Here is an 11,606-nt window from a genome sequence, read left to right as displayed (position 1 = left end):
CTATATGAGTGTATGTTCCTGTCTGTCTATGTAAGTCAACGTATAAGGGATTTGTGTGCCTTATTTTTCAAACACCCGAGATCTCGTAACTTTGATCCGTTCTATTTTGACATGAAAATTTAAAATTGAAAAAATAAATATTGTGTAGTGTTTGTATGAGTGTACGTGTAATTTGTGTAATGTTTTTGAAGTGATTCGTGGATGTTTTTGTTAGCGGTATATGATTAACTACTGGGTCTGGGTTTACGTTATGGATCTGAGCGGAGATGGTTATTTTTGTTGCGTTATGGAAAATAGTAATGTCAGCGGTAGGGAAAAAGCAGCGTTATGAGGCTTTTTCACAGTGTGACCATAGATTTCGGAGATTTGATACAACATTGCGGCACAATTCAAACTTCAACACTGTGATTTATTAGGCATAAACTGTTATGTTCAAGTGATTTCTAAGGAGTGTTTGCAAGCATACAAGTGAAAAGTTAATTGTGCACAAGATACCGCATTGTGAGTGAATACGGCATAGTGCTGTGCCTGCATGAACTCTCCATTTTTCCAATGTGGATTACAAATATACATCAGTTGGGATGTTTTCTTTCTCTTTTCTAACTATGGATCCGGAACAATAGACTTAATTTAAGACTTGATATAGAGTTTCTGTAAACAAAGGTGGATACTCTTTTGTGCAGAGTTTTGATAATATGTTGCGAACAATCAAATATATCATTTTGCTTTAACATACTACTCTGATTGTTTCTCTTTTTTTACCTATGGCAATGTTTATTATTTATGAGTAATTGTCTGTTGCTGGACTGTAGGGGTTCTTTCTTTCTTTTTTATAGGTCTATATATATATTTATATATATATATTTATATTTATTTTGGTTTGGACTTATCCCTTTCACGAGCGCACCTCCATAGGGTTCCTCAACCCTATCATCTACCTTATCTTCCTTTACAATGACTCATTTACCTAACCCTGCACACAACAACATAGCCATGCCAATTCCATTAACCTAATAAAGTAGAATCCCATTCAAGCAGCAGAAAATAACCTTCATGTCAAGTCAAGCAGGGAACATGCAGGGTAAAAGCTCAGACTGGTGCTTTGAAAGCAAATACCAATGCACGACAAGGAAGCACTTTATCTCACAGCACCTTTCTGCTGGATTCTAATACAAAGTATACATAAAACTATAACAAAGGTTTGTTGTAGTGTGTGCCTCACATTTCTCCCTTTGAGTGCTGATCACTAGCACTGGCTATCACTATGACAGCAGCACTAGTATGGGGAACAATTGCTCTCATCTCCCGATCCGCCACTGTAAGGAGAAAACTGTATTGGCAATACATTTTCAAGTATGTGCATGCTGTATGGTGGAGTAGGGGTCAAGAGGAAAAAATAAACATCATAACTTTGTAGCAACTTCTGCCCTTTGGGTGCAAATACAAGAAAGGACATGTGGATATACCTACATGGGTACATTCAGATAACTAACTAAATAAAACTTAGCTGCTTTTACTGAATAACCACTCAAGCCTTCCCCTGTCCTAGGATTTCCTCTCTTAAGGTATCAGTCTCTTTGTAAAGATTTTAAATCACTTTGATATGAAACTACCATTATCTATGGCAAAAATAAGCCATATTCAATAACTTAGAGAAACCAGTAGCCATTGACATATGATTGTGTTGTGTAACAATTCTTCCTTTATTAAGAATCTTATATGTACAATAAACAAAAATGTAATTCCCCATTTAAGGGCTAGATTACAAATGGAGCGCCATTTTAACATGCACCGGTAAAGGGGCACATTTGTCATTTGCAGGCGCACGTTAAATAACCTGCCATTACAAGTGGCTGGTTAAATCTACCCCAAGCTCTTTGTGCTAAGTGCAATTAAACAGAGTTTAGACCTCTAGATAATTTTAAAAAGTCCCCTGATTGCTCCCATAATAAAATGTACAGTTCCTTGTATAAAAAAAATATGAGCATCTTTATATTTTTGTAAAAAAACTACCCAAAGCAGTTATAAGGGGTTAAAGTGAGTGGATGTGGGGTGTTAGAAAAAAAACTGCACTAAAGAGTGCCTTTACATAGTGGTCTATGGGGACTGTGTTTAAAACTGCAAATATATATGTAAAAAACACATATAAACACATAAATATATATGTCTATTTTTATATACATATATATATAAATTTGCTGCCCAATGCTGGGCGACTTACCCCCTGCGCAGTGCTTGGTTCTTTGCCATATCTCACTGCATGAGAACATTGCTCCCATTGGAGCCTATGGAAGCACGATAATATGAGCACAATGTTTTCAGGCAATTGTGCTTAACTTTCAATACCAGCGCACATTTGCGTGCACTGGTATTACAGAGTGGAGCGCAAATATCACGCTCATGAAAGTGCAATTTTGCGCTACACTCGTACTCTAGCCCTAAATGTTTATTCATACACAGTTTCCCTCCCTTTAATAGATTTTTATAATTACAATTGAAAGAAAAAAAAGGAGCGAGATAACAGCTTTACCAGCCTAATTCTCATCAAATATTCATCAACCAAGTAAAAAGTGAAATATACAGAAGAAAACCAACAAAATCATAAAAATTAACCAACTTCAAGCCTAATATTAAAACCATTCTTCAGAATATAATACAATTTGTTTTAATAAGGGAGCAATAATCTCTTTTCAATATGAACATTCCAAAAACCTTATGAATATCTCCCATTTTTGCATACATTTTTCAATCCTATTGGGAAATATCCCACAATGTAACATATTTTTCATATATTAAAGCTTTTATTAATGATTGTTTTAACCTTATGAAGGTTGGTTGTCTATATTTAACCAAAGATCTAAAATGCATTTTCTAGCATATAACACAACTAAAGTAAAACATTTTTTACATTTATTAAGTCTTATCTCCCATAATAGAAAATAAATTTGCATCTTATCTAACTTCACCTCTATTTTAAGAATACCTAACAACCAATGTTTAATTTCCCCCCAGAAATGTTTGATTTTTGGACACAAACAATCTAATAAATTTGAACTAGGTTTACAACATTTAATACACAAATTTGGGAAACTATTTTAGGGGTAAAGTAATCTTAATGTAATAGTCTAATCTTAGATGCTCTAATATAAGAAGATAAAGATGCATCCTCTGCATTTTTTAGACTATCCGTTATTGGTTTATTATCTAAATCCATTTTAAATTATTTTCTCAGTTTTTCCTTTATTACATTCTGAATAAATCTTGAATCATTACTAAGCAAGGTATGATACATATTAGAAATAGAAAAATACTTTTGGGTGAAATTCGTCATTGGTTTAAACAGTAACGGTTAGGTCAAAAAATCTGAACATTTTCTTATAAGGGAAGAAATATAGGGCCAGATTACAAGTGGAGAGCTTGCTCGAGAGTTACTTGTGCTAGAGGGAAGCTTTTTGCACTCGTCTGGTTGCGCTCTCGCACAAACCCAATCACATATTCTCATGTGTGCTAACTCGCCATGATAATATGAATATTTCACATTCCAATGTTGTTCACATAACAGAATATGTTTTATTTATTTATAAATAAATAATTTTACATATATCTGATGTTTTTTTGGTACAATATATATTTACGGTCTGAGGAAGGGGATACATTATCCCCGAAACGTTACACGGTCACAGTAAATTTGTTTTTGAAGAATCCATGAGTGCAAGTCTTTTTTGTATGATATATATATATATATATATATATATATATATATATATATATATATATATATATATATATATATATGAATTTCTATACAAAAATACTTAGAACATATTCCCCTATGGGCAGAACATTGGAATGGGAAATATTTACAGTAAATAGATAGTTAAAGGAACAGTCTACACCAAATCGAACAAAGCAAATTTGATGATAAAAGTAAATTGGAAAGTTGTTTAAAATTGCATGCCCTGTCTGAATCATGAAAGTTTAATTTTGACTAGACTGTCCTTTTAAAACCTTTATTAAAAATGAATTGCATAAATATGATTTTTCATGTTTTCCTATACTTAACTGCAAAGGGCTCCAATGTACTTGTCTATATATGTATACATATGTATTTATGTGTTTATATGTGTATATATGTCTGTAAATACATTTATACACATATAAATACATATGTATACATATATAAACATATATATATATATATATATATATACATACACACATATACATATTTAGACATGTATATGTATGTATGTCTTTTTTTCTAACACCTGAGACCTCATATCTTTGAGTCCTTATAACTTTTGTGTGCAATATTTTTTTTAACCCTAAGCATTTTCCCCCCTGGGTGCTTAGCTGATTTAAGTTTTTTTTAAATTTTTTTATTTTTTGAAATATATATATTTTTTTACTTATTTTTTTCAATTCTCCAAGACTTACACCATTGGCGTTGGAAAGGTTAGGTGATTACCTTTCCAACGGTGGGTCTTGGGGGTCTGTAGCTGCTTCGATGCCTGAGATACAGGCTTCTAAGCAGCATGCCCCCTTTCCATATACATGTCATTGTCATTTTTTAAATAAAGTTGCACAGTGACGTCATCACGTCATTGCACGTAACATCACCACACAAAACGTGAATCCACGGCGATGCCTGTCACTATACAGGCCCGATCGCCAGGGTAGGAGCGGGTGGGAGCCCCCAGATCTCCCTCAAGGTGGGAGAGGGCTAGCGACGGCTCTGAGTGGGAAACTCTGCAATGGCTCACAGCCGTCGTTAGCACTGGAGGGGTTAACAGATTCCACAGCACTATAAACAAAAGGGGAGTACAACAAAACAATTATAGGGATCAAATGGGTAGAGGGCCCTGCCAAAAGTTGCACTGTTGTAGTCAGCTCTTAAGAAGGTGATCTACAAACAGCTGGACTCTTAGGCTTACATGCTAAGGGGGTTCAGGGGATAGCAATGGAGGAGTGGAACTGGTATAATGTAAGGTTAGCATAGGTTGTATGCATCCCTGAACAGTAGAGTCTTTAGGGAGCGCTTGAAGCTTTCAAAGCTAGGTAAGAGTCTTGTGGGACGAGGCACAGAGTTCCACAAGATGGGAGCCAGTCTGGAGAAGTCCTGTAAATGATGAGGTAACCAGAGAGGAGGAGAGTAGGAGGTCATGAGCAGAGCGAAGGGGATGGGAGGGAGAGTATCTGGAGACAAGGTCTGAGATATAGGGGGAAGCAGTGCAGTTGAGGGCTTTGTATGTCAGAGTGAGAATTGTGTGTTTGATCCTAGAGGCAAGAGGAAGCCAGTGAAGGGATTGGCAGAGAGGAGCAGCAGATGAAGAGCGACGTGTAAGGAAGATGAGTCTGGCAGAGGCATTCATTATGGATTGTAAAGGAGCTAGGTGGCAGGTGGGGAGACCAGAGAGGACAGAGTTGCAGTAATCGAGGCGGGAAAGAATGAGAGAGTGGATTAAAATCTTAGTTGTGTCTTGTGTAAGGAAGTGTCTAATTTTAGAGATATTTTTAAGGTGGAAGCGGCAGGCTTTAGCCAAGGACTGAATGTGAGGAGTGAAAGAAAGATCTGAGTCAAATGTGACCCAGAGACATCGGGCATGCGGGGTAGGGGTAATGATGGAGTTGTCGACAGTTATAGAGAGATTGGGGGTGGAGATTTTTGAAGAAGGGGGAAAATGAGATGCTCAGTTTTGGAGAGATTTAGCTTGAGGTAGTGAGAGGACATCCAGGAAGAGATGTGAGAAAGACAGTTAGTGACACGGGCTAGCAAGGAAGGAGATAGGTTTGGTGCAGAGAAGTAGATTTGGGTGTCGTCGGCATACAAATGATATTGGAAACCGTGGGACTTTATTAGGGAACCTAGTGATGATGTGTAGATTGAGAAGAGAAGGGGACCGAGGACAGAGCCTTGCAGCACTCCGACAGAAAGTGGTGACGGGGCAGAGGAGGCCCTACAGAAGGCTACACTAAAGGTACGGTTTGACAGGTAGGAAGAGAGCCACGAAAGGGCAGTGTCACAGATGCCGAAGGATTGGAGGGTTTGGAGCAAAAGAGGGTGGTCAACAGTGTCAAACCCTGCGGACAGATCAAGGAGGATAAGCAGAGAGAAGAGGCCTTTTGATTTTGATGTAAGTAGGTCGTTGGTAACCCTTACAATAGCTGTCTCTGTGGAGTGATAGGGACGAAATCCAAATTGCAGTGGGTCAAGAAGGGAGTTTAACGTAAGAAATGGGATAGGCGTGCATATACTAGTTTTTTGAGAAGCTCTGAGGCAAGAGGGAGGAGGGAAATAGGGCGGTAGTTGGATGGGGAGGTAGGATCAAGGGAAGGTTGTTTGAGGATAGGTGTGACCAGTGCATGTTTACTTTCAACTTGTCTTGTAATACCAATGGCAAACCATTTTAAATATGGATATATGCAATTAGCTGAAATATGTATTTTTTAAAGGCTAGCCATACATCTTTATAAAGGATATGTTTGTTAAAAATTATTGAAGATATCATTTATGATTGAACAATATGATGGTGCCAACCCAGCCAGTGTTTTATGTTCTGTATCTTTACAGGAGAAACATTCAGAATCTGTGATCCATTCAATAGCCCATCCAACTAATAATGCCCAATTGTAGTATTGAATATTTGGGAGACGCAAACCTCCTTCCTTAAATGGCAGAACAAGTTTCTCAAAGCTTAAAAGGACAGCCAACACAAAAATTGTTATTGTTTAAAAAGATAGATAATGGCTTTGCTACCCATTCCCCAGTTTTGCACAGCAAACATGGTTATATTAACATACTTTATAACCTTTAAACCTCGAAATGTCTGCCTGTTTCTAAGCTACTAAGGACAGACTCTTATCACATGCTTTTTTATTAGCTTTTCACAACAGGGGAGTGCTAGTTCATATGAGCCATATAGATAACATTGTGCTCATACAAACAAACATGAGAGACAAAGAAATTTTTTATTACTGATAGTACCACATGTGTTCAAAGTAGATGCGCAAAAAGGCTTTTCAGGTAGTCAGTCCAAAGTTCTGCTGACAACACAGAAGTACTAATGATATGACTGATCCAAAGAAAGATCGTCCAGCTGCCTGGTTTCCAAAGATATGGAACACAACCCACAAGGATAATCTGAAAGGTAAAAGGAAAAGGCACCCCCAAATGGTGTAGTACTCCAAACAAACACAAATATAAAAACGGTGGTCAGGGCTACTCACAAGATGAGAAGCACTAACAAAGTGCCATATCAGCAGTCTGGACTTTAGTAAAGCCGTCCAGTCAGCTTACTCCACGATTCTGCAGCAATAGTTCTTGTGATATAGCAATCCCAATAAATGCTGGTATGGAGTTGAATAGTGCACAAATGTAAAACTCTACATTGCTATGAGAAAGGTGTTGCAGAGGTGCATCCCAAATTTCTCGAATCCTCATTAAAAAGACTTATAGAAAAGGGATAATCGCAACTCAAAACCTTAAAACACCACAGACTAGAGATTACTGTGAAAGCACAATATATTTAAAATAACAGGTAACAAGACAATCCAATAGATAATAAATAAAAAGTAATGTGATCAGGGGGCTGTCAGAAGAGGATTAGATACAAGGTAATCACAGAAGTAAAAATTGTATTAATATAACCATGTTTCAGGGGAATGGGTAATAAAGGGATTATTTTATCTTTTTAAACAATAAAGAAATTGAGTTAACTTTAATCATGTTTTTTTCCTTTCCATAGAAAATGTCTAAAAATGTTATAGTTGTTTCTTAGTATCGGTGCTAGTAATCATTAGTGATGATTAAGACTGCTGCTCCATAACTGGTCTGCCTGCTCTGAGGCTGCGGAAATCAATCTGCCTGATCCAATATGATCGGACTAATTGACACCCCCTGCTAGCGGCCGATTAGCCGCAAATATGCAGGGGGTTGCATGGCACATGCATTTCACCAGAACTGCTTGTGCAATGATAAATGCTGACAGCATTTACATATAATATATAATCAGAGATCTTCATTTTAATTCAATTCATTCTGCCAGATAAAGAGGTACATTTCTCCATTTCGTAAGAGCCCTTTCTAAATTCTTCAGTAGCACACAAATATTTGACCCATACCAGTTTTGTGGATCTCTTGTTATATTTATCCCCAAGTAAGTCAGATGATTTTTAACTTCAGTAAATGATATATCCTTATTTACTTCTTCATTATTTTTGCTTAACCACATAAATTCTGATTTCTCTAAAATTAGATATTTCAAACTCTTGTATCACCTTTACAATAGATGGCAAATTTTTCTTTGGGTCCCTGACATATAGATAATAACATATTATCCGCAATAAAAAAAGAGAATCTTTCATATGTTTTTTAAATAACCTTCTTAAATTACAAGCTAAAGGTTCAAACATAAGGTAGGGAGAAAGGCGTCAGCATTGTCTTGTTCTTCTTTTAAGTTCAAATCTAGACGGGGAACAATTATTTACTAAAATTGAATCCCAGACAGAAAAGCAAATATTTTGTATAACGAAAACATCCTTAAAATTAAATTGAATTAATGCTTTAAATAAATGCGGCCATTCCACCCTATCGAAGGCTTTTCAAACATTTAATGATACCAAGAAGGCAGATGATTGAAAATTAACTTTTTAATCTTTTATTGTCATTCCAATGGTTAATTTTAATATTCAGAATACGTCTCATATGTTTTGCAGCAGAGCAGACCTGGATGAAACCAATCTGATATGGATGTACAAGGTTTTGGGATTATTACATTATCTATTAGATAGAATCTTCATCAGAATATTATAATCCGCAATTGAGAGCGATAAAGGTCAATATGAACCAATCAATAAAGCGTGTTTTCGAGGCTTGAGAATTAATAAAATATTAGCTTGAGAAAACTGACTAGATGGTTTTACTGAATTAAAAGAATATGACTGATAAAGATTCCCAAAAATAAGCACAACATAGTCTTTGGCTATTTTAAAAAATTCAATAGGGAGACTGTCTAGGACTGCAGCTTTATTGTTAATGAACAAATCTATTGTTTTTGTTATTTCATTCTTTGCAATAGGATAGTTTAAAAAATCCAACTGCTCTGAATTAAGTAATGGAATTTTCAAAGGTTGCAAAGGGATAGGGTCTTCAACTTCATCAATATTTGTACTTGATTTATAAAGAGAGGAATAGTAATTTATGATTTAATTATCTAATCTCTTTATTACTAGTAATAATCTTGTTATTAACTTTTAAAGAATAGATATATCTAGAGTCTCGCTGATCTTCTATAATTTTCGCTAAAAGCCTTCCTGATTTGTTTCCAAATCTATAGCATCTACTTTGTAATTCATAGTTTTAGATGCCTGTTGTATATTCTAAAAAATGATATTTACACCCAATGTCATATGTTTCTTTCAAATATTATTCACCAGTATTTTAAGGCAAAGAGAAAAACATGAAAGAAGGAAGAGAAGGGGAGAAATTAGAAAAAAATAAATCATGTGACATATTTCAGATATAAAAAGGAAAACAGTACTAGCTGATGAGAATGCCCTTATTGTGAGTCCATGACTTTTAAATCTAGATCCCTTGTAACACACAAATAAAAAGGTTTCTTAAACATGTGAAATGTCATGCATATAAAAAGTGTCATGACTTTCATGAATTCATGAAAACAACTATAAAAAACTTGTGGAAAGTTCATTCATTTAAAAAAAAGTGTCAAAACTTGTAGAAGGTTCATGCATGTGAAAACAAAATTGTGAAAATTTCATTCATTTAAAAAAAGTATCAAACTATGTGAAAATTTTATTTGTGTATGAGAAAAAAAAAGTGAAAAAAATAATTCATTTAAAATCAACATTCCCTCCTACTTTCTATAATTTAATATCCTTTACAGAATAAAAAACTGAACTAGTAAATCTAAGACTTATTCATCCTCAGAAATGCTTCTGCTTCCAATATTGTTTAAAAAAATGTAGTCCCTTCTGAAGTACTAATCTTCAAGTGAGCAGGGAATATTAACATAGCCTTCATGCATAGTTTGTTGAAATCAGTTAATAATGGTATTATGCCTTTCCTAAACCCTAAAGTTTCTACTGCATAGTTATGGAATATCATAAACCGATAATTCTGAAACATCAAATATGGAGTTTACAGTAAGCCCTCAAAATCTTCAACTTTGCTTGAAAGTTCAAGAACCTTATAATGATTAGTCTAGGTGGAGTAGAGTTATTATCTTTTTCCATTCCCACTCTATGTACTCTCTCCACAATTGGTGGATCAGGGTCCATATTAAGGCCCAACATTACAGGTAGTTGTTTTCCGCAAATTGAAAAAGCTCTTAAGGTTTAATCCTTTCAGGAAGGCCTATTAATCTCAAATTATTATGTCTTATTCTATTTTCCTGATCCTCCAGGTGTTGAATTAGAGTAGCATTTTGTTTAGTTAGAAGCTCTATTTTATTTAGATGCAATGTGTGAGAGTCCACTAAGTCATATACTCTTTGCTCTGGTTCTGATATGATCATATTAAATTGCTTAACCTCTGTCAATACAGAATCTGCTCTTCTTTGTACACTTTCCAATAGGTAGCAAAACTGAGAAAATTTGAGAGACAATTGATTGTTGTAAGTCTAAATCAGTATTAGCATCATTCATAAAGGTATACGTATCCATTTTATTAGCTGCATTACTAGATTTTGGAGACATCTCTGCATTTATTAGAAATATATCAAAGTAAATATTCAATAATAGCCACCAAACAGTTATTTCTCTTCCTTAGTTGATAATACTATAGTGCAGAGTGTAAGTCAGTAAAACATTTTTTTTTAAAAAACAGTACCTTTAAATGAAGTCCTCCTTTATCCCCTTCTACTTCATGAGGAGTTCTTTTCTTTCAGAAACATAGGCAAGATATTCACTCAGTATTTAAGCAGACATCTGTTCAAGGCTGATAGCCTACCCTCACAGTAGACAGCTCTGGTAACCCAAAATTATAGCTGCTCTTTGTGGTGATAGGGGTATCTTTTCAATAGGGAAAATCAGTCTGTGGCTTGGTTGAAATTATCACAGCAGGAAGTGGGATGTAGAGATAACAGGAGTGTAGAGACGTAGGTCAGAGGTTGATCGAAGAGGACGGGATGGGGAGTATTTCATGATGAGAGAGGAAATATAGTTGGGAGTTAGACTGTTGAGTGCTTTGTAGGTTAGGGCTAATACTTTAAATTGTATTCTGGAGTGTATGGGGAGCCAGTTTTTTGGAAGGCCATTTAAGAGTAGATTGCAATAATTAATGCGTGACAGGATGAGGGAATGAATAAGTATTTTTGTAGTATTTTGAGTAAGGAAGGGATGAATTCTGGAAATGTTGCGTATGTGTGAACGGCAGGATTTGGTAAGCGTTGAGCGGTGGGTTGAATGTGAGTTCTGAGTCTAGTGTCACCCCAAGGCAGCGGACCTGGGGTGAGGCGTTGAGAATAGAGTCTCCAACCATCAGAGAAATGTCAGGTGTCGGATGTCTCGAAGAGGGGGGAATAAGAAGCAGCTCAGTTTTGGACAGATTGAGTTGGAGGTAGTGTGAAGACATCCAAGAGAAAATTGCA

This window comes from Bombina bombina, chromosome 2 (assembly GCF_027579735.1).
Source record: "Bombina bombina isolate aBomBom1 chromosome 2, aBomBom1.pri, whole genome shotgun sequence".
Taxonomy (NCBI): Eukaryota; Metazoa; Chordata; class Amphibia; order Anura; family Bombinatoridae; genus Bombina; species Bombina bombina.
The sequence above is the reverse complement of the archived record's forward strand: the minus strand, read 5'-3'. Positions refer to the sequence as shown.